This window comes from Schistocerca americana, chromosome 3 (genome assembly GCF_021461395.2).
Source record: "Schistocerca americana isolate TAMUIC-IGC-003095 chromosome 3, iqSchAmer2.1, whole genome shotgun sequence".
In the NCBI taxonomy this organism is placed as follows: domain Eukaryota; kingdom Metazoa; phylum Arthropoda; class Insecta; order Orthoptera; family Acrididae; genus Schistocerca; species Schistocerca americana.
In genome coordinates, this window is record NC_060121.1 from 745,328,900 (window position 1) to 745,340,947 (window position 12,048).

Sequence of the window (12,048 nt, forward strand, 5' to 3'; positions counted from 1 at the left end):
CTTTTCACCCACCATACAAAAATCAGGACAATGCGCCAGAACTAATGTTTTCTTTAGTAAGTAGCCTTACTTCTTCACTCACCAGGTAATGTCTAGTCTCTCGTTGTTTTATTGTTAATACTTGAAATCCCGTCTCGCTGAGCAGTTCTCGCTGTTGCAGGTGGTGCGCTTCAGTCGGGCCAGAGGGCGACGGCATCGGCGTATCGGTGGACAGAACGCCACACCGAGGGTGCGTGTGGTGGTTTGGGACATGAAAAGGACAGGAAAGTACGGAACTGCGGCGGGACCCTGGACTGGGAACATGCATCGGGTCGCGGACAGCAGCTGAAAAGGCTTCAGTGAGGCGCTGAGGACATCGTTTGACGCGCGTGACGAACTTATTTTGCCTTGGCCAACAGACTTGCCGCAATGAGCGATGCATGATGTATTCAGAAAACTAGGATGAGTTGGGTTCGCCGTCCAAAGCGAATACTTCCTGGACGAAGCTAAACAGTGCTGACTGGAGTTGGAGCAGACAGTTTGTAGGTAGTAAGGCAGTGGGACTGTACCGCCAAGACGTGCTATGGCCTGCTGTCAACACTAGGAATCGTCTTCCCGGAGCTGTAGCAGTGTTTGTCTCTGTACGTCCAGCAGATACGGAAGCTGGAGGAAAGAAGTGCTACTGGAAGTGGGGTTTCCGTTATGACAGTGCGATGGCAGTATATAATGCCATTACGTCACGCTAACCGTTGAATTCATGATGGCATTCTTCAATTTTCAAGATTATAGTTGATGATGCACGGCACTGCCGGTATTGGGGCTGTAATTTGTGGAACAGTGCGTTGCCTTTGGCACCTTGTTTGCTGATATTTGAACCACTGGTGAGTGGTTTGGGAATGCCAGCTCGCCCTGCAATTTCCTGCTTAAGGAGCGCAATTCGTGAGTCTTATTTGTTTCTACTGACAAGGTTTGTGAGTGCTACAATCAGCTCTGCAGTGAATTTTGCATCTCCCATCACAATTCTCTTCGTCCGTCGCGACTACTCTGCACACAATTACGTTCGGGTTGTGACGCGTTTTCCCCGTATGCGGTATAATTCTTCGATACTGTGATTCTTGAAGCACTAAACACGTCGCCTACCCTACTTACGGAAGCACCCACCATACGACCATCATCAGTTTGGCCACGTTCGAATACATTGTTCTCTGACATAACGCAGTCTCAATTACATAAAATACTGCTCTAAGGGCAATTGCCTTCTGCGACGTACTGAGAACATTGCACAATCGCCGCTCGTGATCAAATAGATATGAGCAGCCTGCAGGCTTGGCTAGCACCTACATTTATATTGAAGTATACATTTACCTCGGTGTTTCCCTATTTTTGTTTACCCCTGTAAATACTGGGCCAGTAACAATAAAGAAACCGTGGGTACGAGTGAAAATGCTCAACTGATCCACGAAAGAAGGAAGGACCAAAATGTCCCACGAAAGACACGACTTCAGTGATATGTCACTTTGTATTGAAATAAATAGGAAGTCTCAAGAAAGCGAAGAAGAAATGGTGGGAGGAAAAATTAAATAAACAGAAAATTGTATGGTCATCGGCAGGACTGATTTAGCACAAACATAACTAATAAAAAGCTTCGAAGAAATTAAAAGTGAGGGCGGGAACATTAAAAGTGTAATAGGAATTCCTCTGTGAAATGATGACACAAGAGGTGGGTGGAGTTGAGTTGAGGGAAGAGACCAAACAGCGAGGTCATCGGTCTCTTCGGTTTAGGGAAGGACAGGGAAAGAAGTCGGCCGTGCCTTTTCAAAGGAACCATCCCGGCTGAGGACACAAGAAGGGATAGATATAAAAAGTACTATGAAGGACTCTACGAGGGGGAGGATTTGTCTGATGTGGTAGAAGAAAAAAACAGGAGTCCATATAAATGTCATAGGTGGTCCAGTAACAGAGATTAACAGATCTTCGGAAGTTATGCGAACAAATAAGGCAGAAGACATATGTAACACTTTTTTCTGCAGATTCCCCTATTTTCCCTACCACAACAGGGCACGTCACTCATGTGAAGATAACTTCATAGGTCAGTAAAATTGTAACAGTTTACTTATGTGAAATTAATACAATGTAAATCTATGTAATTATACACCCCAGACCGGATTTAGACCGGAACCTTTGTAATATGTCGTAAACATTACAATCATTTGCAGTGCATAGCCGTCTTGGAATCCACGGTTCCATTTTGGTACCGTAAAACCATGTTGTCGGGGTGGTTCTCGATAACTGATTAAGATTTTTGAAAAAGAGAACGCGGCACTTCTAGGTAAATGTCTAGAAAATATAATGCTACAATTTGAGCATTTTACTGCGATTATTTATTACTTAAATTTCGCTTCCAACCGGATCTTATGGGCATATTTTATGTTTTTGTACTCAGGGTAACTTCGTACCACCGTATCTTGAAAACGGATAAAGAAATGAAAAAAATTTTCGGTGTTGTTCGAGAACAAGATCTTAGTAATATATTATAAAAATTTTAGGCGCTTGCTGTGCATAGCTGTATTGGAGTCTAGGGTTCGGTTTCGTTATCTAAAAACCAAGTTCCTGAGGTTTTCTCGAGAACCGCCCCTGAACTGAATGGTGCCTCCAAACGCTTCTTAAGGCGCACCGTAGGCTACCTCAAGTGCAGAAAGAACCAACCGATTTGCTCTGTTTGCCTAAACTGGTGGGAGCGTGTAATATTAAAAAAAAAAAAGAGGTTCACATGGCTCGGTCGGGCACACAGTTTTAATCTGCCAGGAAGTTTCGTATCAGCGCACACTCCGCTGCAGAGTGAAAATCTCATTCTGGAGCTCTTTCTCTGTTACTTAGATCAGCACTAACACCGGTGAAACCGGTTACGCTTTTTCCGTGCAACGACAAACCTGTCACAACGTGGGATCATTACTACCACTACCCAAGGAAGACCATACATTTCTGTAAGCATATTTCATCGGAAATGAAGAAACAGAAACTGATGAACGATGAACAAATATCGGTGTATTGAGATGAAAAGTATTGAAATTATGGTTCCGGACACGTTTTTATGTTTTATGCAATTACTATTGAACCAACACACTAATTAACTGGTCCATGCCCATAGACATTACTTAACAGAATGTATGAAATTTGTGAAGCAGTGGCGAAGATTGGTAGCAGGCTCTATGGCGGCTATCTGTACTCACGGCTGTTGATGTGCGAATGCTCCATAAATTCTCTTCTTGGTGGTTTTCAACATATTACAGCCATTCTATTATTCCGTTAACCAAATAATAGCTGGATCCACATTCAAAGCAAATCCCTTCTAATGCAGATTCCAATTGCCTCTCTTAGCAGCGTCGTGGTGTACCGTGCTAATGCTACACGCATACTGTTTGCCGTTCACACAAAAGAGCCGCTCAGTTCTACCGCCAAACCCATCTTTTACATCGTGCCATGCCACTTTTGTTGCGGAGGGACTTCCCTACAGCGTTTACATATTACAAATACAAGTTCCCTAAGCATGAAACAGCTTTTAACAAACATACTCTTTCTCATAAACATATCTATATTATAATAATTTAAAATTTCAACGTATTCTTGTGCGTTTTTTATATATACATTACAAAACTCTAATTTTCTTGCCATACATCAAGGAGTTTAAACACCACAGAATACACACTTCATAAATTGGAGATACACATTTACATAAAATAAACCTTCTCCTAATCGATATAAGTGTTACAACGGTTGCGAACATTTAGGAGCGGATTTTCAGTTACGTTCTTTGACTTGCCAACAAGAAAAAAGTCCAGAAAACTTTGGCCAGAGTTGAGAAATTTTGTTAAATAGCTGGGGTATTCTGGTTCGCCCAGGAAGTTTCGCGTTTTTTAATATCGCATATACGAAAAGAGCCGCGAAATATCTGTTAATAATGCTGTGCTTTGCTTTTCTTTATCATCACTACCCTTTAGCGGAATAAAATGTATTTATGGAAGTCTTATTGATCTGTATCTGGCCTACAATTTAAGGAACGATTTTTCGTAACTGCAACTCATGCTAAGAATCAATATATCTTCCCCACTTCATAGTGATTAAAAGTTGAAATTACTTTGTTATGAGCACTGATGTTACAGTCCGTGTGATCGTTCAAAAACACAAGTTCGCAGTGGATTTTATTTCTCGTTAAAATGCTATTTCATACCACGACTAGCCCAATAACATGAGACTCTCATTAAAAAATACGTTGTCACTATAAAGTTTGCCAGATCAGAACGGAGCTCAGCAAGATTCCTATCAGATTCTGAAGGTACATTAAATTATTTGCACTGTAAATTATATCCTATCAGCAGCCCGCGTCAATCTGCAACACATCATAAAATCTGCTGATCTTCACTGCCAGTCTGGGAGCTAAAAGAAATAATATTACTTTACTATTATTTTACCGCTTCCTTGCGGTATGCTCGACTATATTGTAAGTCGTTTAAATACGCCGCGGCAGCGGCTCTTCGTTCTCCACGCAGCTCAGCACCACAGATAATATTTATATAACTGAAAAATGTCTCAACAGGATGGGATAATATGCAAGCAAGCTTAACAATAAATAATACAAGTTTTCATTTAAACAACTCTATTAAAACCTTTAAATATCTCAGTGATTACAGACCTTTGTGAATTCACACGTAATGGCGTACATTGCTTAGTCTCGACAAAAGAATGCTACACTAGCGTTCGCTACTACGACACAGGATATCTTACTCGTTCGACTCCCAGATGAAGAAGACAAAGAAATTGCTATTCGTCACGTATTATATACTAGTTACTTATTTTAATCTTTGTTCGACATTTATCGTCTGTGGCGGTTTCATTACTCGCCGACGCAGATATTCTCAAAAATAAATAATAAAAAAAATACATAATTTTATACAATAACACAATATGATACATATAATTTTCTCGTTACTACATAATATGTTGTTTTTGTTTCTTACTAGACGTTACAATGCCCCCTGGCAGCAATTGACTAACGTTAAGAATGTTCGGCAATATGCTGCCACTAACGTCTGTTTGGTTATTGTCTGTTACCTTGGTTAGAACATTCACTTCAAACTTCTTAGTTCTTTTACACTGTAGGTTTAATTACACTTTTTATACTGTTCTTACACTTTGCGAGGTGACCATAAACCTAGTCCCAGGGTCATTACATTTATTTGGCTCCCCCATTCGGGTTACGTGCGATCAGAAAACCTGGGAAAACTGCGCCGGAGCCATAGTCATCTCGCCTGGTTTGTTTTAATACCCCGTTTGATCACAAAAAGTTCAGACTCTATCCAATGTTCACAGATAACAAAGGCTATTTATGACAACATGTTAAACCTTTAGTCTCTTTGTTACCCATATAATATTTGTGTTTTGGATTGTAATGAAAGTCACTTATTACACATTTTTACAGTAGTATCATGAATCGTCCTTGCATTTACTCGCGACAATTGGTTTAAAATGTCTAGCATTCATGCGAGTATACTTCATTAAGATGACGAAAACATATCTATATATCACTGAATTCAATGTTGTACGGAGCTGGCGGCGCGAAGCAATTGTTGAGTCGCGTCGTCTGGAACGCCGCGTGCCGACGGCCGCTGGGTTCGACGACCTGCTCTCAGTAACAGCGACGTCGTGCTGACGTGGCGCCCAAGCAGTCGCGAACCGCGGCGAACCATTCGCCGATGTCGGTGAGTGGCAGTGGTTTACCGCGACCGGCTGGCTGGCGGCACGGCACTCGTCTCGGCTTCTCCACATGGCTCCCCGTTGTAGCGCATGAAACAAACATTCCACAACGGTGTACTGCCTTTAAGGACACAGATTACTAGCTGTGGAAGAAGATGCAACTTGTTAAAAGCGACTATTGTTCAGTAAGCCGTCGCTTCACTGGTATGCACAGGATGGTTTGGCGTGATAACAGGTTTCTTGTGGCATTGTGACACTGGTATTCAAGGTTCGTCACACGCACATTGTACTACACATTTTCACTCACTCCACGGTTGGTACACTGCCAGAGCGTCTTTCAACACGTGAAAATGTTTCGTAACACACATACTACATGTCCCCGTCGAGCTAGGTTCGTTTAACTCGACTCCGAACGGATGAATAACTACTGTTTTTATACACTGTCTATTGTTCGTTGAGCACTGCACTAGGACAGTCTGTCACTCAACACTAGACTTATCGACGTATATATTGGTGCAGATACAACAGTCATTTTCTGTCCCTGCTACACACAATATTCCGTCCTTTCCTCCATTGTTTATGCACACAGTTTATTTTTTAATACTTTTTAACTGTTCTTCGCATACTCACTCTCATCTACAGGGCGTCTATTTGTTTTTACCTTATCACAACACACTTTTCATATTGTTACTAGGCGTATATAGCCCTTTTGTGAAATCTTTTAATTTTCTTATCAGTGTAGCTTGCCTGGTTATCACCCATCTATCAAACAGATTTTACCATGTGCATGACAGCTTGACTTGGACATATTGATCAATAAATACTTCATTTAGCACTAGCATTATTTTTAATGATTTTTCCTATATGACTACAGTGTAGGTTCCACATTGGTTGACTTAATTCGCGTATCGCGTAATGAATATTCAAGGGTGTGTACCAAGTACACAGGCTTCAATTGAAGCATTGTTATATACAAAGCGGATTTTCCACGGAACGGGCTTGTTTTTTGATTAGCTTATGCTCCAGTGTCGTTCTCATATCACTACTGGCAGCAAACATCACATAATTGTTGCATATTACAGAGTCCATGTTTGGCTAGTCAAGACTCTCTCTCTCAGGGTTCCTTATCCTAATACAATTACAACAGTTACCTTACTATATTAGATTGCATCATTAATTGCACTTACATACTACACATAGAAAATGGTTCAAGAAATTAATCCTTTGTATAATGATTCAAGAAATTAATCCTCACTTTATCAACAAGAAGATTGTTCGTTGCTTAATGAGCCTATAATTTTTAAATGGCTCTAATTGTCTGTAAACAAAATCTTTCCTGTGTAAGCTATTGCCTACTTTCTGAATCCACTTCCTCCAAGTTTCATTACACACAAATTTCTTTCTTAATACTAACATACTTATATTCTAAAACACAATTAAAATCTTCTTACAACTATTACTCTTTATACGTGATATGTCACTGAATAAATAACTTCACATCTTTACGTGGATACAATCCTTTGATCTTCCCCGTATGGGGATGTGCTAACAAATAGCTACATTCGTGTGGCACGCTTATTACTTCAAAAGGCCCTGAATATAGCAATTGCCACTTACTATTCTGTTTTAAGGTGGCTGAGGATTTAGCGTGGTTACGAATAAGTACTAGATCTCCTACATTATATTTCTGTTCGTTAGTTACACCTCGGTCGTACTTCCTTTTCCTCTTTGCCGCACAGCTGGTTAGTCTGTTCCATATCTTTTTCATCTTTTCCTCCCTTGTTTCTGCCTTGACTGGTAGTCTCGGCAAAGGCGTGAGCCATTCATTCGGTGTCTCATTAAATCCCTTCAATATCTCTACCGGTGGATAGCCTGTACTTGAATGGGGTGTTAAATTGTGTATTTCTACAAATTTCGGTACTAGCCCTGGCCATTTTGTATGTCGGTTCCCTATGTAGATTCTAAGGAACTTATTCAATTCTCTGAATATTCTTTCAACTAGACTGGCTTCGGGATGGAACCGGGATACCAGAATATGCTGTATATTTTGTTCCCGTAGGTAATTTTTCCAAGTTCGACCCGTGAAATAAGAAGCATTATCAGTCGTTATGGCTTCGGGTTTTCCCACTTGGGGCAAGTATTCTTGACTGATCCGCCTGACCATGGTTTTGGCAGTAGCTGATTTTATGCAATAAATTGCCAAGTATTTGGAAAAAATATCGTACATGGCCAGTATATATTTCATACCTCCTCTGGCCATGGGATAAGGACCGGCTACATCCACAGATACTATTTGAAGCGGCCTGAGTGGAACTATGGGATGTAATTCAAACTTAGTGGATCTATTATAATGTTTTGCTTTTTGACATATCACGCAAGTTCTAACTGTTGCCTGAATCTGGTGTTTCATACGAGGAAAGTAGCAGTATCTCGCCATGATCTCTGCACACTTTCCAATCCCTGCATGGCCCCATGCCAAGTGCGTGTGCCATATCATAACTTTTACCGACTGGTTAGGTATACATACCGCCCAGCAGTCTTCTTTCGTATTAAGTTTATGATACAAAATATGGTTCACTATTTTAAAACCTTGCTCATCTCTATTGTTAACACCCTCTTCAATATTATTAATGATTTTTTTCCACATCGGATCTGTCCTTTGTAATTCGCACAGGTTTTTACATATATATAAAAAATCCTTCATGTAAGTATTGTCACGCACTAACAGCACTTTATACTCCGCGGATTGCTCTAACATTTCTGCTAAATCCGGTAATCCTACCGGCAGTCGCGACAGAGCATCCGCTATTACGTTATCTTGGCCTTTTATGTACATAATCTTTATCCGGTATTCTTGTAAGACAAGCATCCATCTCCTCAGTCTAGAATGGAATAGTTTGCATGACATCAAAAAACTTAACGCCTGGTGGTCACTATACACTTTAATCTCCTTCCCTTGTAAATAATAATTAAACTTTTTCACAGCCCAGACTACTGCAAGTGCTTCCAGTTCGGTTGCCGAGTAGGCTCTCTCGCAGCTAGTTAAAGTCCTACTGGCGAAGCCGATAATCTTTATTGTTGTCGGGTCGTTTCCTTCCTCCCACTGAAATAAGCACGCTCCCAGGCCATAGGAACATGAATCCGTCGCAAGACAAAAATCTTTTGACAGATCTGGGTGCTGCAAAATATTTGCATTCAGTAGGGCGGTTTTAATCGCTTCAAAAGCTTGTTGACATTTGTCAGTCCAAACCCACTGCACACTTTTTCGTAGCAGATTTAGTAGCGACGCGTCATTTAACAACTGATTGGGCACGAACCTTCTGAAAAAAGACGTGAGCCCAAGGAATGCTTTCAATTGCCTCTTAGTGCGGGGGCTTGGAAATTCTCGGATCGCCTCTAGTTTTTTGTTGTCTGGGCGTATACCAAGTGGTGTAATAAGATGGCCTAAAAATTTAATTTTATTTCGTCCAAATTTTGACTTTTCTAGGTTTGCTGTCACAGCTGCTTGCTTAAATCTCTCTAGTACTCTACGCAACAATTCCATATGTTCGTCCCAAGTAGCAGCAGCGATTACCAGATCATCAACATATACAGTGATTTTTTCTAATAAGTCTGGACCCAGTACCGTGTCTAGTGCAGTAATAAACACTCCAGCACTCACATTCAATCCGAAGGGAAGTACCTTGAACTGGTAACACCGCCCTCCGAATATGAAAGCTGTGTACTTCCTGGATTCCGGTGTAAGAGGAGTTTGCCAATATGAACTTTTCAGATCGACCGAGGTCAAGTACTGTGCTCCATGAAATTTTTGTATCTGCTCATCTAAATTCTCAGGGCGAGTCCGGACAGGTATGATAATTTTGTTAATGTCCCTCGCATCTAACACTAGCCTGATTTTTCCATTGGCTTTCGCAACTGCTACAAGAGGACTACTGTATGGAGAGAAGGAGGGCTCAATGATATCCCACTCTAACATCTTCCGAATCTCTTTAGCTACTAATTCCCTCCTCGACCAAGGGATGGAGTAAGTTGCGCGACAGTATGTTTTGTGGGGCATCACCTCTATGTGATAGTGGTACCCTTTGACTATTCCTGGTCGGTCGGTAAATACCATAGTGTATTCCGATAGCAGCTGCGTCAACTGTTGCTTTTGTTTACCGCTTAAACCTTCAGATTCCTGCACTCTGGTTTGAAATGCCTCAACATTTGTTTCAAAATTTCGATCCTCTAAATTCGGGTAATAGAGGTCTGCTGCATGTGACAAATCATCAAGGTGTAGTACCCAAGGGTTCCTACCCTTGATATTGATTCGATTACAACACGGCACAAGTACCTCCTTCGATTTCATCATAGATAACTCAATCCTCCTACCCCTATTAACTATGCTTAATTTCCCCAAGGAGAGGTCGATCAATGCGTCCCTCTCGCGGAGAAAATCTACTCCCAGAATGCAGGCCACCTTCAGTCCTTTAACAATGAGGAACGAGCTCACTATGGCTTCGCCCTCCTTACAAATCTCTACCTGCACCTGGTATTTAACTAATTGGCTCTGTGCACTTATGGCTCCAGACACCTTACAATTACTAACCGGGAAAGTCGGAATGCTATGTCCTTTTCCCAGTGCCTTAAATAACTCCATACTCATTACACTTACTGAGGCACCTGTGTCGATGATTATATTCACTGCAACATCATTGATTTTCGCTTCGATAATAGCTTGCACATTTTCGTTATTATCTTTCTTACATTCGTGTGGTTCGTTCAGTAGATCTTTATCCATACTGACACCATCGTTGTATCGCAGCATACGTATCCCAGGTATATTATTATCACTCGTGTTGCTCTCACTCCATCCCTCGGCCATCGATGGAGAGCATATCGAGGCCGATTCTAGTTTGTTGGATTAGTTGCTTGTGAAGTACTTGGAAGGCTATTGTCCGCGACCTCCACTATGTGTACACTCTGATTTGTCGGCCGCCACGGCTGCGCAATAGGCGCGTTTTGCGGCGGTGGTCTAATGTTGTCATACCGGTCATTACCCTGTCGCTCTGGGCTTCTTCGCTGATTTTGCTGCCAATTTCGATTACTATCACTATAATTGCTCTGCCACTGACCTCGCGCATTTTTCCAGCGGTTGGTCCCTGACATTCCAGATTCGTACCGGTCGTCAAATCGACGCCTTTTGTTATAAGTTGTTTGTCCATACCCGTTCTGGCCTCTACCATTACTACCATTTTGCGAATGTTCTTGCCGCTTGTTACCACCCCCACCATTTCCATGGTTGTGGTTTTGTGCACTACTATTTCTGTCATGTTTACATCCTGACCCATTATTCCGCGAGTGATCACACGCTGATTTTGCGTCTTCCTGTATCAAGTCTATAGAATCTAGAACAGACAGGAAGTTTTCCATATCGCTTTCTGGTACGTGTATTAATTTCTCTTTGATATGAATGGGTAAATGTGATTTTAGTAGTCTTATTATGTCTCTTGGTGATATAGGCTCGTCCCAGTAGGGTGTTTTGTTTATATATTTTTCAAAATACCGTCTCAAATTCCCCAGACGAGGTGAGTACGGTTCGGGATTATATACTTCTTTTCTTAGCCACTCTTGTATACAAGGCGACCAATATTTCGATAGAAATGCCCTTTCGAACTGTTCATATGTCATGCAGCTGTCTGCTACTTCTGTAGCCCACAACGCTGCATCACCTTGAATGTACGACATTACGTATTGAATTTTCTGTGTTTCGTTCCACACACTGGGCAAGATATTTTTAAAGCTTTTTATGAATACTACTGGGTGTACTGATTTCCGTTCAGTAGTAAACGTTTGAAATTGTCTATTTTTGATTAAACTTTCTTCCACTAATATTTTTGAACTACATGGTTTTGCTCCTTGGACATATGCTGTGTGCTCCGAACCGAAGCTACAGCTCTTCGCATTATCGACTACAGATTCCCCATTGTTGTATCGCGTATAAGTTTGTGCGTTGCCGAAACCATGGGCTGTTGGCGACAGAGGTGCCTGTTCCAAATGTTTTCTGCTTTGTGCTAAACCCTTCTCCAGGTCGGATATCCGTTTGTTCATATTCACTTGCCACTGCGGAATATCCTCACTGAGTATTTGTTTGATGGTTTGCACGTCGTTCTGTACCTGACTATTCACTGCGGTACTGAACGATTCGGAGCCTCTATTTGCTATGGCTGCTTGTACTTTGGAATTAATGTTCTTGTCAATCTCACACTCCTTCACTTCTAGCCATGAGTTGAATTCTGTTTCAATTTTAGTTGCTTGTTCGTTCCACTTCTGCTCTAC